We start from the raw sequence: 14,768 nt of genomic DNA, 5'->3' as shown, positions 1-14,768 counted from the left end.
AGGCTTTACAAATATATTTCTGACTAAAGTCTAATTATTGAAAGAGACAACTAAAATATTTGTTCCAAAGGAAAATGTTTATTTTCATCTATTAATCAAAGCATCAAAGCAAACATTCCTACAGTATCTAATTATTTAAAAAACAGAACACATCAAATCTAACACTGATAAAACCTCAGTCTACAGAGAGGATTGACACGTGAACTCAAGCAAAGCCTCCTGTTAGTCTACATGTCAGTGATCAATAAGACAGAGAACATCTGATCTTAGAACAGAGTAAAAAAAGAGGAACCAGCAGCCTCTCTCCACAGGGGTGTGTGACTGAGGGGTCCTACCCAGAACAGTCAGCCCTCCTCAGGGTCTTGGTGACTGTAGTCTGGGATTTCTGCTGGGCTTCACAGGTCACCTCTCCTGCCTTGGTCCACTCCTGGGCAGTGAGAGTCAGGGTGCTGCTCCAGCTGTACAGGCCGTCCTTCTCCAGGACCCCGGGACTGGCCTCCTGCTTCTTGTTGGTCCCATCCACTTTCCAGCTCATGGTCCAGTCTGAGGGGAAGCCCTTGTTGGCCAGACACATCAGTGTGGCTGTTGTTGTACTGGACAGCTCCTCACTAGAGGGGGGCAGGACGGTGAGGGTGGGGGCTCTGTTACCTGGAACAAACAGAACACATCAACTAAGTAACTACATCAAGTACAGCTACAGTAAGATATTATCTTCAGCAAAGTACGCATCAAAATAAAGTGACCTCTAAATATGAATGTAGAAGTTAGATAGTTTAAAAGATGTGGAGAAAACACTAAAGTAATATGATACAAAGCAGATTTATGAACCTAACAAGTATAAAGTGGTTAAATAACTAGAGTTACTAGTCATATGGTGTCAGTTATACATGTCATACAGATATTGTTTAGGAATGGATCTGATCAGAATAGCCTACTCATATTCATAGTATTTTCATCACATATCAACCTTGTTAGATCATGAAGTCTGTTACAAACATAACTGAGACCCTTTGTCTTCACACTAACAGTGAAGTCTACCATGAACACAATTCAACAATGATGAATACTGTATACTATACTATTAAATAGTTGTTATATCAGAATTAGGAAATATACAAATCAGACATACAAATAATCCTACAATTTATCATTTTGATTCCATAAATATCTATTTGAAAGAAGGCTCATTCAAAAGCCCAATTTAACCAAAAAGATTTGAGAGTTAAAGATCAACAATCGCACAAGAACTGTAATACACAATGCAACAACTATATTCAATATTATTAAGTAGTTATCATTCTAGAATTATACTCTGCAATCCATCAAACCAGACATATACATAAACACCTACATTTTAACATTTTGGTTAAACAAAATGTTATTTGAAAGAAGGCTTCGTCAAAAGTAATAGAAATAACTATATTTTTTAGAAAGTAAAATATGTTTTTAAAAAAATAGCTGAAATAAATATCAAAAGAGCTTGTTACTTACTTCCAACATCAAGTCTGGTGCCGCTACCAAAAGTGTACCACAGTGATACAAACCCTATTACTGCTCGTACAAAAACCTTCCACACATGTGGCAAGCTGAATTTCTTTAGACTGTGGTTCAAATAATTAACTCTACTATGGTATGAATACTGTTAAGAAAAGATTTCATCTACTCAATTTGAAATAAAGTGATTTTTATTTAGTTTTCCTTAACATTGAGCAGAAACCTACTATTTCTTGTACATTTCCTACTAGGTGCAGTATGTTTATTCATAGAACCAATCTAAAATGTAGGCTAATCACTTCCATCTTTCAAAAATGCAGGTCAAATTTGATTAGATGTAATAACATTCATATTCAAATTGGCCATAGTATGTGTAAGCCTTGGGTATTATTCAAAAAATCTAAAAAAAAAAAGTAATTTCAAAAATCCTCAATATTGAGGCCAATTAATAGAGATATTGACTCACGACATCAAAAGGGGAATAAAACAGTTAATTTTCTGTTTACTTACTTCCAACATCAAGTCTGGTGCCGCTACCAAAAGTCAACCACAGTGATACAATCCCTGTTACTGCTGGTACAAAAACATCTCTGTGTTGTGATGCTGCAGCTGTTACAGTGAAGATCACTCATACAGAATCATAATCAACACAAATACACTTTAACATCTTCCAGGTAGAACAAACACTTCATATAAGCTGTTTCTAGATAATACAAATATGAATTGTAACTTAAATCCAGATATGAGTATTTTTTCCTTCTTCTGTGTATCAGATGTTCTCCTAGTCTGTAGGTACAGTCCAGCATTAGATCCAGTGTTGCTAGTATTCTTCCATATTGTCCATATGAAAGACAACAGCAGCAGCAGTACTGATAGTGATCCATGTTGTATATTCCTTTATTAAAGATGTTGATCTCACATTTAACAGTGGTGGTAAAGTCACAGAGGACAGACAACACTACCAGAGGAATCCTACCAGCTTTAGTTTAGAGAAGTGTTCACTAACTGATTAGAGGAACTTACATGAGAGACCAAGCATGAGTGATCAGACAGTTCATTATATCTGATCATCATCAGAATAAAAATACAATGGTGGTGTGACATAAAAGTTGCCATGCATCAGTTATCTGAGTAAACAGTTGCTGTTTGATGTTATTAAAGGGGCAGCAGGTAGCTAGCGGTTAGAGCATTGGACCAGTAACTGAAAGGTCGCTACTTCGAATATCCGGGCCGACATCCGGGTGAAACATATGATGATGTGCCCTTGAGTAAGGCACCCTAATTGATCCATGGTCGCCGTTGACAATGGCAGACCCTGGCCTTGACCCTAGTCTCCGAGGATGTCTCAGGGGGAGTTGGGATATGCAAAAAAATACATTTACAATTTACACGTGTATAATACACGTGTGAAATAGGGCAAATATAAGCACCCACCTAATTATTATAAAACCAATCTCACGCAGGACAAAATATTTTCTAATGATGGAAGCCTACTTGGAAACTGAACTAGATTTGAAACATTCATTTGCATAATATATCTGCTCCGCTGCTCTGAGAGCATTTATATCCCTGTGAGTTTAACACTTCATGACTGAGAGCTGTCCTTCATGACAACAGAACCCACAACAACCATGACTTTTATCATCATCTTCATCTGGACACTTGCTTTTTACATCAAGGGTAAAAAAAAAAAAAGGAGTTATGTTTTTGTATAATGAAAAGTAAACAATTTGAGTGGACTGAAAAATTGTTAAGAATGTGGTTTTAATTACTGGTAATGTACAATTACTTGTTTTTTCTTTCAGAATCCAAAGGACAGATCACTGTTACTCAGACTCCTGCAGTGAAAGCTGTTCTCCCAGAACAGACAGTCTCTCTGAACTGTAAAACCAGCAGTAATGTGAATAGTGGTTGTTACAATGGTCAGTCATGGGGCCATCAGTGTCTATCCTGGTACCAACAGAAACCTGGAGAAAAACCCAAACTCATGATGCTCCCAGGGAACACACGCCATTCTGGGACTCCTTCTAGATTCAGTGGTAGTGGATCTGGGAGTGACTTCACACTGACCATCAGTGGAGTCCAGGCTGAAGATGCAGGAGATTACTACTGTCAGAGTTTCCACCATCCCAATAGTAAATATGTGTTCACACAGTGATACAGAGTCGTACAAAAACCTCCCTCAGTCAGACTGCACAGTGACTGTACTGCTACAGCTGGGACCTACTGCAGGTGCTGAGGGGGAAGAGACAGTGACATGGAACGCTGGTGACGTGACGATGTGGTTAGAAAGGAATCATTCAGATCACATTACCACCTTCATCATTAACATCATCATGGTCATGACTGATAGTATTTGTCATGGGCTCAAAGTGTATATAACAGTTCTTTGAAGTTTTGAAACACAATACCTGTCCATATGCAAAGCAAGATCTACAGAAGTTAAACAAAAGGTGTTATGACATCAACATTACTTCAAAGTTACAATCACTTCAGCACCTAAAACAAGTTCTCATTTGGACCTTAACCAAATGTCTGATTTAAATGGATGTGATCTTCTAGCATTATATTAACTATTTTGATGAGCAGGTTACTGACTGTTAGATCTGTGAACGAGACATCATGCTGGGCTCAAACATGAGACACATGTACACTACTGGTGGGAGGAGCTATAGGACGGACTGGCTAATTGTAATGCCTGAAATTGAATAAATGTTGTGTTTGATACCGTTCCATTCATTCCATTCCAGCCATTACAATGATCCCGTCCTCCTATAGCTCCTCCCACCAGCCTCCTTTGTACTATATACACTATACACATAAAGTATAATACTCATATTATCTGTCATTAAGTATATGATGGAATATCTGTTATGTCTCCCTCCCTGAATCCACCGTAGAGGTTCAAACCAGTCCTCTCCCTCACATCTGGCCCAGTTCAGGGTGTTTCAGGCAGTGAAACTGGTCAACTGCTAGACTGGTAGCTGTGGGAGTGAAACTGAGATTTACATAGACAGGGCTGGGTGGTTCTGCTTGTCCCAGAATAGAGCAGTACTGTCACCAGATGTTCACTCTGTCCCCAGGGGGTTGGAGGTAGAGAAGACTCTATGGGGCGGCAGGTAGCTTAGTGGTTAAGAGCGTTGTGTCAGTAATCGAAAAGTCGCTGGTTCTAGGTGAAAAATCTCCTGTTAATCTGTTAACATTGTAGAATCTAGACCTCTCCTGTTAATCTGTTAACATTGTAGTATCTAGACCTCTCCTGTTAATCTGTTAACATTGTAATATCTAGACCTCTCCTGTTAATCTGTTAACATTGTAGTAACTCACCAGCATTTCGACCAGAAATACGACTTTCCTGAATTTGATCCCCCCAATGCAATTTCACTTATCCCAGCGTCTGCTCCAAGATGCCACCGGCGGAGAAGTGGTATTCGGAGTGGACTTTTAGTCCGACTCAGGAGGCATGCATACCATCCACTGGTTCTGAGTTTATTACTCGCTAATGTTCAGTCACTGGACAATAAAGTAGACGAGCTCAGGGACTGTAACATTGTCTGTTTCACAGAATCATGGCTCTTTCCAGATATACTATCCCTGTCCTTACAGCCAACTGGGTTCTCAGTACATCACGCAGACAGGAAAAAACAACACTCCGGGAAATGGATAGGCGTAAGTGTATGTTTCATAACTAACTACTCATGATATGATTGTGGTAACGTACAGGAGCTCAAGTCGTTTTGTTCACCCGACATAGAATACCTTACAATCAAATGCCGACCGCATTAGCTCCCAAGAGAATTCTCTTCGTTCATCGTGACAGCCGTGTATATTCCCCCTGAAGCCGATAGCACGACGGCTCTCAAGGAACTACACTGGACTTTGTGCAAACTGGAAACCGCATATCCTTAGGCCGCATTTATTGTAGCTGGCGACTTTAATACAGAAAATCTAGGGAACATTTTACTGAAGTTTTATCAACACATTGCCTGCACTACTCGCATATCAAAACTCTCGACCATTGCTACTCTCCCTTCCGGAACTGATACAAGGATCTCCCCCACCCTTCCTTCGACAAATCAGATCACACCTCCATTTTGCTCCTCCCTTCCTATAGGCAGAAACTCAAACAGGAAGTACCCGTGGTAAGGACTGTTCAACGCTGGTCTGACCAATCGGAATTCATGCTTCAAGATTGTTTTGATTACGCAGACTGGGATATGTTCTGAGTTGCCTCTGAGAATAACATTGACGTATACACTGACACAGTGACTGAGTTCATCAGGAAGTGTATAGGGGATTTGGTTCCCACTATGACAATTAAAACCTATCCAAACCAAAAACTGTGGATAGATGGCGGTATTCGCGCAAAACTAAAAGCAAGAACCACCGCATTTCACCATGGCAAAGTGACTGGGAATATGGTACAAAGAGTCCAGTTATGCCCTCCGTAATACATTCAAGTGGAGTCGCAATTCAAAGACACAAGACGTACAGTGGGGGAAAAAAGTATTTAGTCAGCCACCAATTGTGCAAGTTCTCCCACTTAAAAAGATGAGAGAGGCCTGTAATTTTCATCATAGGTACAGGTCAACTATGACAGACAAATTGAGGAAAAAAATTCCAGAAAATCACATTGTAGGATTTTTTATGAATTTATTTGCAAATTATGGTGGAAAATAAGTATTTGGTCAATAACAAAAGTTTCTCAATACTTTGTTATATACCCTTTGTTGGCAATGACACAGGTCAAACGTTTTCTGTAAGTCTTCACAAGGTTTTCACACACTGTTGCTGGTATTTTGGCCCATTCCTCCATGCAGATCTCCTCAAGAGCAGTGATGTTTTGGGGCTGTCGCTGGGCAACACAGACTTTCAACTCCCTCTAAAGATTTTCTATGGGTTTGAGATCTGGAGACTGGCTAGGCCACTCCAGGACCTTGAAATGCTTCTTACGAAGCCACTCCTTCGTTGCCCGGGCGGTGTGTTTGGGATCATTGTCATGCTGAAAGACCCAGCCACGTTTCATCTTCAATGCCCTTGCTGATGGAAGGAGGTTTTCACTCAAAATCTCACGATACATGGCCCCATTCATTCTTTCCTTTACATTTACATTACATTTTAGTCATTTAGCAGACGCTCTTATCCAGAGCGACTTACAGTTAGTGAATACATATTTTTTTATACTGCCCCCCCGTGGGAATCGAACCCACAACCCTGGCGTTGCAAACGCCATGCTCTATCAACTGAGCTACATCCCTGCCGGCCATTCCCTCCCCTACCCTGGACGACGCTGGGCCAATTGTGCGCCGCCTATGAGTCTCCCGGTCGCGGCCGGCTGCGACAGAGCCTGGATTCGAACCAGGATCTCTAGTGGCACAGTTAGCACTGCGATGCAGTGCCTTAGACCACTGCGTCACTCAGGAGTGGATCAGTCTTCCTGGTCCCTTTGCAGAAAAACAGCCCCAAAGCATGATGTTTCCACCCCCATCCTTCACAGTAGGTATGGTGTTCTTTGGATCCAACTCAGCATTCTTTGTCCTCCAAACACGACGAGTTGAGTTTTTACCAGAAAGTTCTATTTTGGTTTCATCTGACCATATGACATTCTCCCAATCCTCTTCTGTATCATCCAAATGCACTCTAGCAAACTTCAGACGGGCCTGGACAGTGTGTACCTGGCGGCGTAGTGTGTTACTGATGGTAGGCTTTGTTACTTTGGTCCCAGCTCTCTGCAGGTCATTCACTAGGTCCCCCCGTGTGGTTCTGGGATTTTTGTGATTTTTGTAATTCTTGTGATCATTTTGACCCCACGAGAGATCTTGCGTGGAGCCCCAGATCGAGGGAGATTATCAGTGGTCTTGTATGTCTTCCATTTCCTAATAATTGCTCCCACAGTTGATTTCTTCAAACCAAGCTGCTTACCTATTGCAGATTCAGTCTTCCCAGCCTGGTGCAGGTCTACAATTTTGTTTTTGGTGTCCTTTGACAGCTCTTTGGTCTTGGCCATAGTGGAGTTTGGAGTGTGACTGTTTGAGGTTGTGGACAGGTGTCTTTTATACTGATAACAAGTTCAAACAGGTGCCATTAATACAGGTAACGAGTGGAGGACATAGGAGCCTCTTAAATAAGAAGTTACAGGTCTGTGAGAGCCAGAAATCTTGCTTGTTTGTAGGTGACCAAATACTTATTTTCCACCATAATTTGCAAATAAATTCATTAAAAATCCTACAATGTGATTTTCTGGATTATTTTTCCTCATTTTGTCTGTCATAGTTGACGTGTACCTATGATGAAAATTACAGGCCTCTCTCATCTTTTTAAGTGGGAGAACTTGCACAATTGGTGGCTGACTAAATACTTTTTTTCCCCACTGTATGTGGCAGGGACTCCAGACAATCACAGATTATAAAGGGAAAACTAGCCACGTCGCGGACACCGACGTCTTGCTCCCGAACAAGCTAAACACCTTCTTCGATTTCTTTGAGGAAAACACTGTGCCGTCGATGTGGGCAACCGCCACTCCCAAAGACTGTGAGCTCTCGTTCGCCGTGGCCGACGTGAATAAGAAATTTAAGCGTGTTAACCCTGACAAGGCTGGCAGCCCAGACGGCATCCCTAGCCACGTACACAGAGCATGCGCAGACCAGCTGGCTGGAGTGTTTACGGACATATTCAATCTCTCCCTATCCTAGTCTGCTGCCCCCACTTGCTTCAAGATGCCCACCATTTATCCTGTACCCAAGAGAGGGAAGGTAACTGAACTAAATGACTATCGCCCCATAGCACTCACTTCTGTCAGCATGAAGTGCTTTGAGAGGCTACTTAAGGATCATACCTCCACCTTACCCAACAGCCTAGACCCACTGCAATTTGCATACCGCCCCAATAGATTCACGGATGACGCAATCGCCATCGCAATGCACATTGCCCTATCCCATCTGGACAAGAGGAATACCTATTTAAGAATGCTGTTCGTTGACTACAGCACAGCCTTCAACAACATAGTACCCTCCAAGCTCATCATTGAGATCGGGCCCTGGGTCTGAACCCCGCCCTGTACAACTGGGTCCTGTAATTCCTGACGGGCCGCCCCCAGGTGGTGAAGGTAGGCAACAACACCTCCAATACCCTGAACACAGGGGCCTCACAATGGTTCTTGCTCAGCCCCCTCCTGTACTCCCTGTTCACCCATAACTGCGTGGCCACGCGCTTCTCCAACTTAATCATCAAGTTTGCAGACTACACAACAGTGGTAGGCCTGATTACCAACAAAGACGAGACAGCCTACATGGAGGAGGTGAGGGTCCTGGTGGAGTGATGCCATGAAAATAACCTCTTCCTCAACGTCAACAAAACGAAGGAGCTGATTGTGGACTTCAGGAGACAGCAGAGGGAGCACGCACCCATCCACATCGATGGGGTCGCAGTGAAGAAGGTGAAAAGCTTAAAGTTCCTTGGCAAACACATCACCGACAATCTGAAATGGTTCACCCATACAGGCAGTGTGGTGAAGACGGCGCAACAGCGCCTCTTCAACCTCAGGAGGCGGAAGAAATTTGGCTTGGCTTCTAAGACCCTCAAAAACGTTTACAGATGTTGGGCTGTAACACCACCTGTTGGGCTGTATCACCGCCTGGAATGGCACCGTCCGCAACCGTAGGGCTCTCCAGAGGGTGGTGCAGTCTGCCCAATGCATCACAGGGGGCACACTGCCTGCCCTCCAGGACATCTACAACACCGGGTGTCACAGGAAGTCCAAGAAGATCATCAAAGACCTCATCACCCTAGCCACGGCTAGTTCACCCCGCTACCATCCAGAAGGCGAGGTCAGTACAGGTGCATCAAAGCTGGGACCGAGACTGAAAAACAGCTTCTATCTCAAGGCCAACTGACTGTTGAATAGTCACCACTAGCCGGCCTCTGCCCAGTACCCTGCCCTGAACATAAGCTCCTCTATTGTTCCTCAAGCAAATGATGATGACATCACATATTCTCATCAGAGCAACTCCTTAAATGCCTAACAAGTTGTCTAAAAAACACTATTTTGTTAAGGAGGTATTGTTTTTACTAGGGGTGTAACGATCCATCTACTACATCGATGTATCGATTTATATTCATATGATCCAACTACATCGATCTGTGCTCGGCGAGTTGGCCTTTTGGACAACATATATCGATCTAACATCGTTTTAAAATGTAATAAATCGATTGTATCGATACTAGGAAATAACCCATTTGATTTAAGCACGTCAGACTTTATATGCAGTTGTGCACATAACTGGTACGCAGATACGCAAGCGCGACAAAAATCAGGAATGCGTAATGCCACTTGTGTTACTACGCGCCTTTGCGTACTTGACCGATCTTCTCATCTAACCTTACACATGACATGTTGCTTGTCAACTACTGTCAGGGATGTCCAAAAAGCAACAGACATTAAGCAGCTTCTTTGGCGTTTCGCCACCTACAAAGAAACGCCAACTGGAGCCAGAGCCGAAGAAAATACTTAACGATGAGCGCACTGAAATGTGGTGCAAGATTTGCCGCTCAAATCCACATCTAGCAGACAAAACAGGTGCATTTTATAAAGGCTCAAAGAATTTCAACCATCCTTTATTTGACAAACATGAAAAGAGCAAGGAGCACACGAATGTGGCGCAAGCCATTGCTAAAAGCTAGCCGAGAATAAATGTCCAGTCGCCCACTTGCGAGATGGCGAGACAAGCTGAATGAAGAACAGCGGCAAGCTCTGTTTAATATTTTTCTCTTTCCATAAAGCTAAACATCAGATCCATCAAAAAGCAGCCCCCAAAATTCAGCAGACTGCAACTTGGCTCGTAACTCTCCGCTGATGGTGTGAGCGATGCTAGAGCAAAAAAAAACTGCTGCACTGAATAAAGCTATGTGAAGAAAATGGGATACCAGATGGTCTGCATGGAGGCATGAAACACTGTTAAAAATATCAAGACTATTGCCAGCCATTAAAATGCAACTGGTTACCAGGTATTTATTTCAGTCACACTGGTTGAATTTTTGGCTAAAAGGTTACTGAATCGATTTCAAGCCACTGAATCGTTTCGGATCGTATCGTTCTAAATGAACCAATATCGTCCTTGAATCGTATCGACAACCACGAATCGTGATACAAATCGAATCGTTGTTAAAACGAATCGTTACACCCCTAGTTTTTACCCTTTAGTGTGTGTAATTTACGGTATTTATAGTTGGGATATAGCTTTCGAAAGTAAAAGTTCAGAAATTGCTGGAGGACGTCTTTCATTTGGAGGACGTTGTATTTGCCTTTTTCATTCATATAATTACAGTATAAAAAACAAACAGAAGATTGCTTTACGTTGAGGTTTACTTTAATGAAATCAAAGCCATATTTATGACAGTGTCAGAGCACAATCCTTTGTACAACAAACTCATTCACACACTAACAATAGCAATTGGTTTATAATACAAGACATATTCACCGTGATTAAAATAAAATGTTGGTCTTTGTGCAACAGTAACACTAAATAGCAATGAACAATAATATATACAGTGATATACAGCCATGTATGTACACTAAGGTAAAAGAATGGACAGTACCTGGGAAATAAATACAAATCAAACAGTCCAAACTACTTCCATCTACGGAAATAGCTCCTATGTATTTCTGTGTGTTTGTGTGTCTGTAAAGTCACTCCCCCTACTCCACCATCCATCTCTACTTTTCAGTCTCATAAAAGGCAGACTGTTGGAGCTCCGTCCAATGCAATGTGCCAGGTACATGGAAAACACTTTGGCTAGGCAGTTGATATTTTCCAGCCACTCAAGGTAAGCCGGTGTGTGTGTGAGGGCTGTTGGGGCCTAGTTTCAGCGGCTGGTGGCAGAACCTGTACAGACGGCCGGAAGGATGCTGCTCTGAGGATTTTCTCTTTCCTCAGTTCGCTCCTTCCTCACTGCCCCCCTCTGTTTCGAGGCCTCCAGCTCCCATTGAAAGAAGGCAGTGGAAGCAAAATCCTCAAATGGCATCCTTGAATTGGTGAGGCTTTCTGCTGTGTAAGTGCAGCTGGCAGGGGACGTGATTGGGACACTGACTGTTTCACTCTCTGAAGTAACATAATGCTACAGCTGTATGTCTCTAGGAGCTACTCTGTGATGGTGTTAAGAGCAAAGCAGATCCACCCACTTTAGGATCTCTTTCTCCTCTTGGTTCTCGGCCAGTAGGACATCACTGGCAGCTCTAATGGGTTCTGTCCATCGGCCGTGGTCCAAGATGAAGACGCAACACCACATCTCCTGATGGGCACAGTGGAGAAGATGTCAAGGATAGTGGTGGAGTGGCTGGCAGAGGTGTGCTTGGCAGATCTGAAAGAGAGGGGCAATATAATTTGAATGACAAAGCCTATACTATACACTAACCTGAACCAAGTGTGTGTGTGCGAGTGTGTGAGTGAATGAGTGAGTGAGTGAATGAGTGTGTGTGTGTGTGTGTGTGTGTGTGTGTGTGCGTGTGTGTGTGTGTGTGTGTGTGTGTGTGTGTGTGTGTGTGTGTGTGTGTGTGTGTGTGTGTGTGTGTTTGTGTGTGTATGTGTTCGTGCCTGCATGCATGCGTGTGACAGAATGAGTTAGTGCCTGCACAATAAGTATGTGTGTAATATCATTTTAATTACCTGTATCCAGCAGGAACTCTTCAGAGCAAGCCTCTTTTGTTGTGGCAGGAGCTGGCACCAAAGGGGAGCAGAACAGGACAGCTTGTAGGGAGTACCACTGTTAGAGCTGGGCCTGTGCTGTTGGAGCCAGAAGGTCATGCATGTCATTTATCTCCTGAAATAGAGGCCCAATTACCTTAAATAAGAATAATCATGAAGCTAAACCATGTGAGTAAGTGAGTGCATTAGTGAGTGAGCGTGTGATTGAGAGGCAGAGAGTAAACTGTGTGATCACGTCGCTCAGTGTACTCACCCTGGCAACTCCTGCTGTGTGTGTGTGTTCATATGACACAGACGTTTGTCAACCTGACCGAAGCCTTGTAGAAGGACATTTAGTGATTAGCTTTGGCATCAACTACTATTAACAGTGTACAGTAAAAAGGATATCAAACATTCAGATCTGTATTGACATAGGCTTAATCATGTGAAGTTACAAAACCTCTAGGGGTTACGCCTCGATCACACCTACAGCGTCATTGCGCAAAATAGTACTCAGCATCATCTGGATATGTGTGCAACAAATGTTCAACATTCACCTTCTGCTACCATTTCTGTCAAGCCGTCTACACATACAATTTGATGCATACTTCTGATAAATCCAAAGTATGCACCACACAGAACGCAATGCAACTGCCTCTGCAACGCAATGCTGCAAGGCAAACGCAGCGCTCCAATGGAAATAAATGTACTTCTGGTGTACCAAAACGCAATGACACTGTCGGTGTGATCGAGGCGTTAGTCATCAAGGCTTTAGTCATCACTAGTTTAACAATGGATGTAGGCTACATTGCAAGTGTGTATGCACCTCTCGACCGTTGTGATATGCGTTAATTGGCACAACAGTTGTTGACAAATGCATTACAGTGCAAATGCATTACAGTTTAGAGTGTAGACTATTCCTGTTCATGCTCCAATTCATGTCAGTCACTCTAAATCTAAATATAAACTTGATCTTAATTTGACTCAATACAAAGTCATACCCTAAGCCAACACTTTATTCCGGTCCTTCCTGTTAGGGCCAGGTGCCTTCACGTTCGGGAATGGAGGACCAAGGGTAATGGAATATTAACATTAAGTATGCATAACTTATGAAGATATCCACACAGTAAATTAAGTGGCAACATTTATGAATAAAATTCAATATGAATGAGATATTTATCACCGTTGTCTATCTGGCAGCTTTTGGTTTGCTCTGGGTTTAGAAACAACAGCACATAGTTACACCATGAGCAATAACAGATATGGAAATAATCCTCAATCTAAGTAACATCTGTAAATGAATGTGAACAGGTGTGTTTAATCTGATAGAGATTTGCTGATATTATCATTGTCTATTTTCTTTTGAAAATCTGCCACTGAACCACACACTTCTATCTAGTGAGAGTGCACAGAACATTTAAGCTTTAATTACCTGGTTGAAGTCAACATCCCTTTTTCGTGGGAGACCTGCTGGTATGGATAAAGGCTTGAGTATTTTCACTCTTTAAAGCAGGTAGATAGCAAAAAAAAAGTGACACCACCACAGCTGCATGAATGTGTGATCTCTTCATATGTTCATTTATCATTTTCTAATCCCAACTAGCTAGACAGAAAAGTGTTCAGGCTACATTGTTGTCATTCAGTAAAGGTGTAGTTAGCTAGTACTTTAACGTTACTGTTAGCCTACTGCAGCCTACAGACTACAACCAAGCTAGAGAGCAAGCTACATAGAAACAACCCATTTCATCAACAGTCTTTTTACAGCTATACAGTAGCAGTCAAAAGTTTGGACACACCTACTAATTTTTACAATTTTCTACATTGTAGAATAACAGTGAAGACATCAAAACTATGAAATAACACATATGGAATCATGTAGTAACCAAAAAAGTCTTAAACAAACCCTTTGCCTTGATGACAGCTTTGCACACTCTTGGCATTCTCTCAACCTGTTTCAGCTGGAATGCTTTTACAACAGTCTTGAAGGAGTTCCCACATATGCTTAGCACTTGTTGGCTGCTTGTCCTTCACTGCAGTCCAACTAATCCAAAACCATCTCAATTGGGTTGAGGCTGGTAACTCTAATGAACTTATCCTCTGCAGCAGAGGTAACTCTGGGTCTTCCTTTCCTGTGGGGGTCCTCATGAGAGCAAGTTTCATCATAGGGCTTGATGGTTTTTGCGACTGCATTTTAAGAAACTTTCAAAGTTCTTGAAATGTTCCTGATTGACTGACCTTCATGTCTTAAAGTAATGATGGACTGTCATTTCTCTTTGCTTATTTGAGCTGTTCTTGCCATAATATGGGCTTGGTCTTTTACCAAATAGGGCTATTTTATGTATACTAACCCTACCTTGTCACAACACATCTGATTGGCTCAAACACATTAAGAAGGAAAGAAATTCCACAAATTAACTTTTAACAAGGCACACCTGTTAATTGAAATGCATTCCAGGTGACTACCTCATGAAGCTGGTTGAGAGAATGGCAAGAGTGTGCAAAGCTGTCATTAAGGCAAAGGGTGGCTACTTTGAAGAATCTCAAATATAAAATATATTTTGATTTGTTTAACACTTTTTTGGTTTCTACATGATA

The 14,768-nt window shown here is 42.1% G+C and overlaps 1 gene segment (V, D, J or C); it reads right to left on the bottom strand.

The window, feature by feature from the left end:
* Window positions 1-64: 64 nt before the first annotated feature.
* Window positions 65-8,721, bottom strand: LOC311140090 (Ig kappa-b4 chain C region-like). The segment is given in 3 exons: window positions 8,643-8,721; window positions 1,492-1,551; window positions 65-648 (listed from the first exon to the last, which is right to left on the bottom strand).
* Window positions 8,722-14,768: the final 6,047 nt, after the last annotated feature.

This window comes from Coregonus lavaretus, assembly GCF_964263955.1.
Source record: "Coregonus lavaretus genome assembly, chromosome: 13".
Lineage (NCBI taxonomy): Eukaryota > Metazoa > Chordata > Actinopteri > Salmoniformes > Salmonidae > Coregonus > Coregonus lavaretus.
The sequence above is the reverse complement of the archived record's forward strand: the minus strand, read 5'-3'. Positions and strand labels throughout refer to the sequence as shown.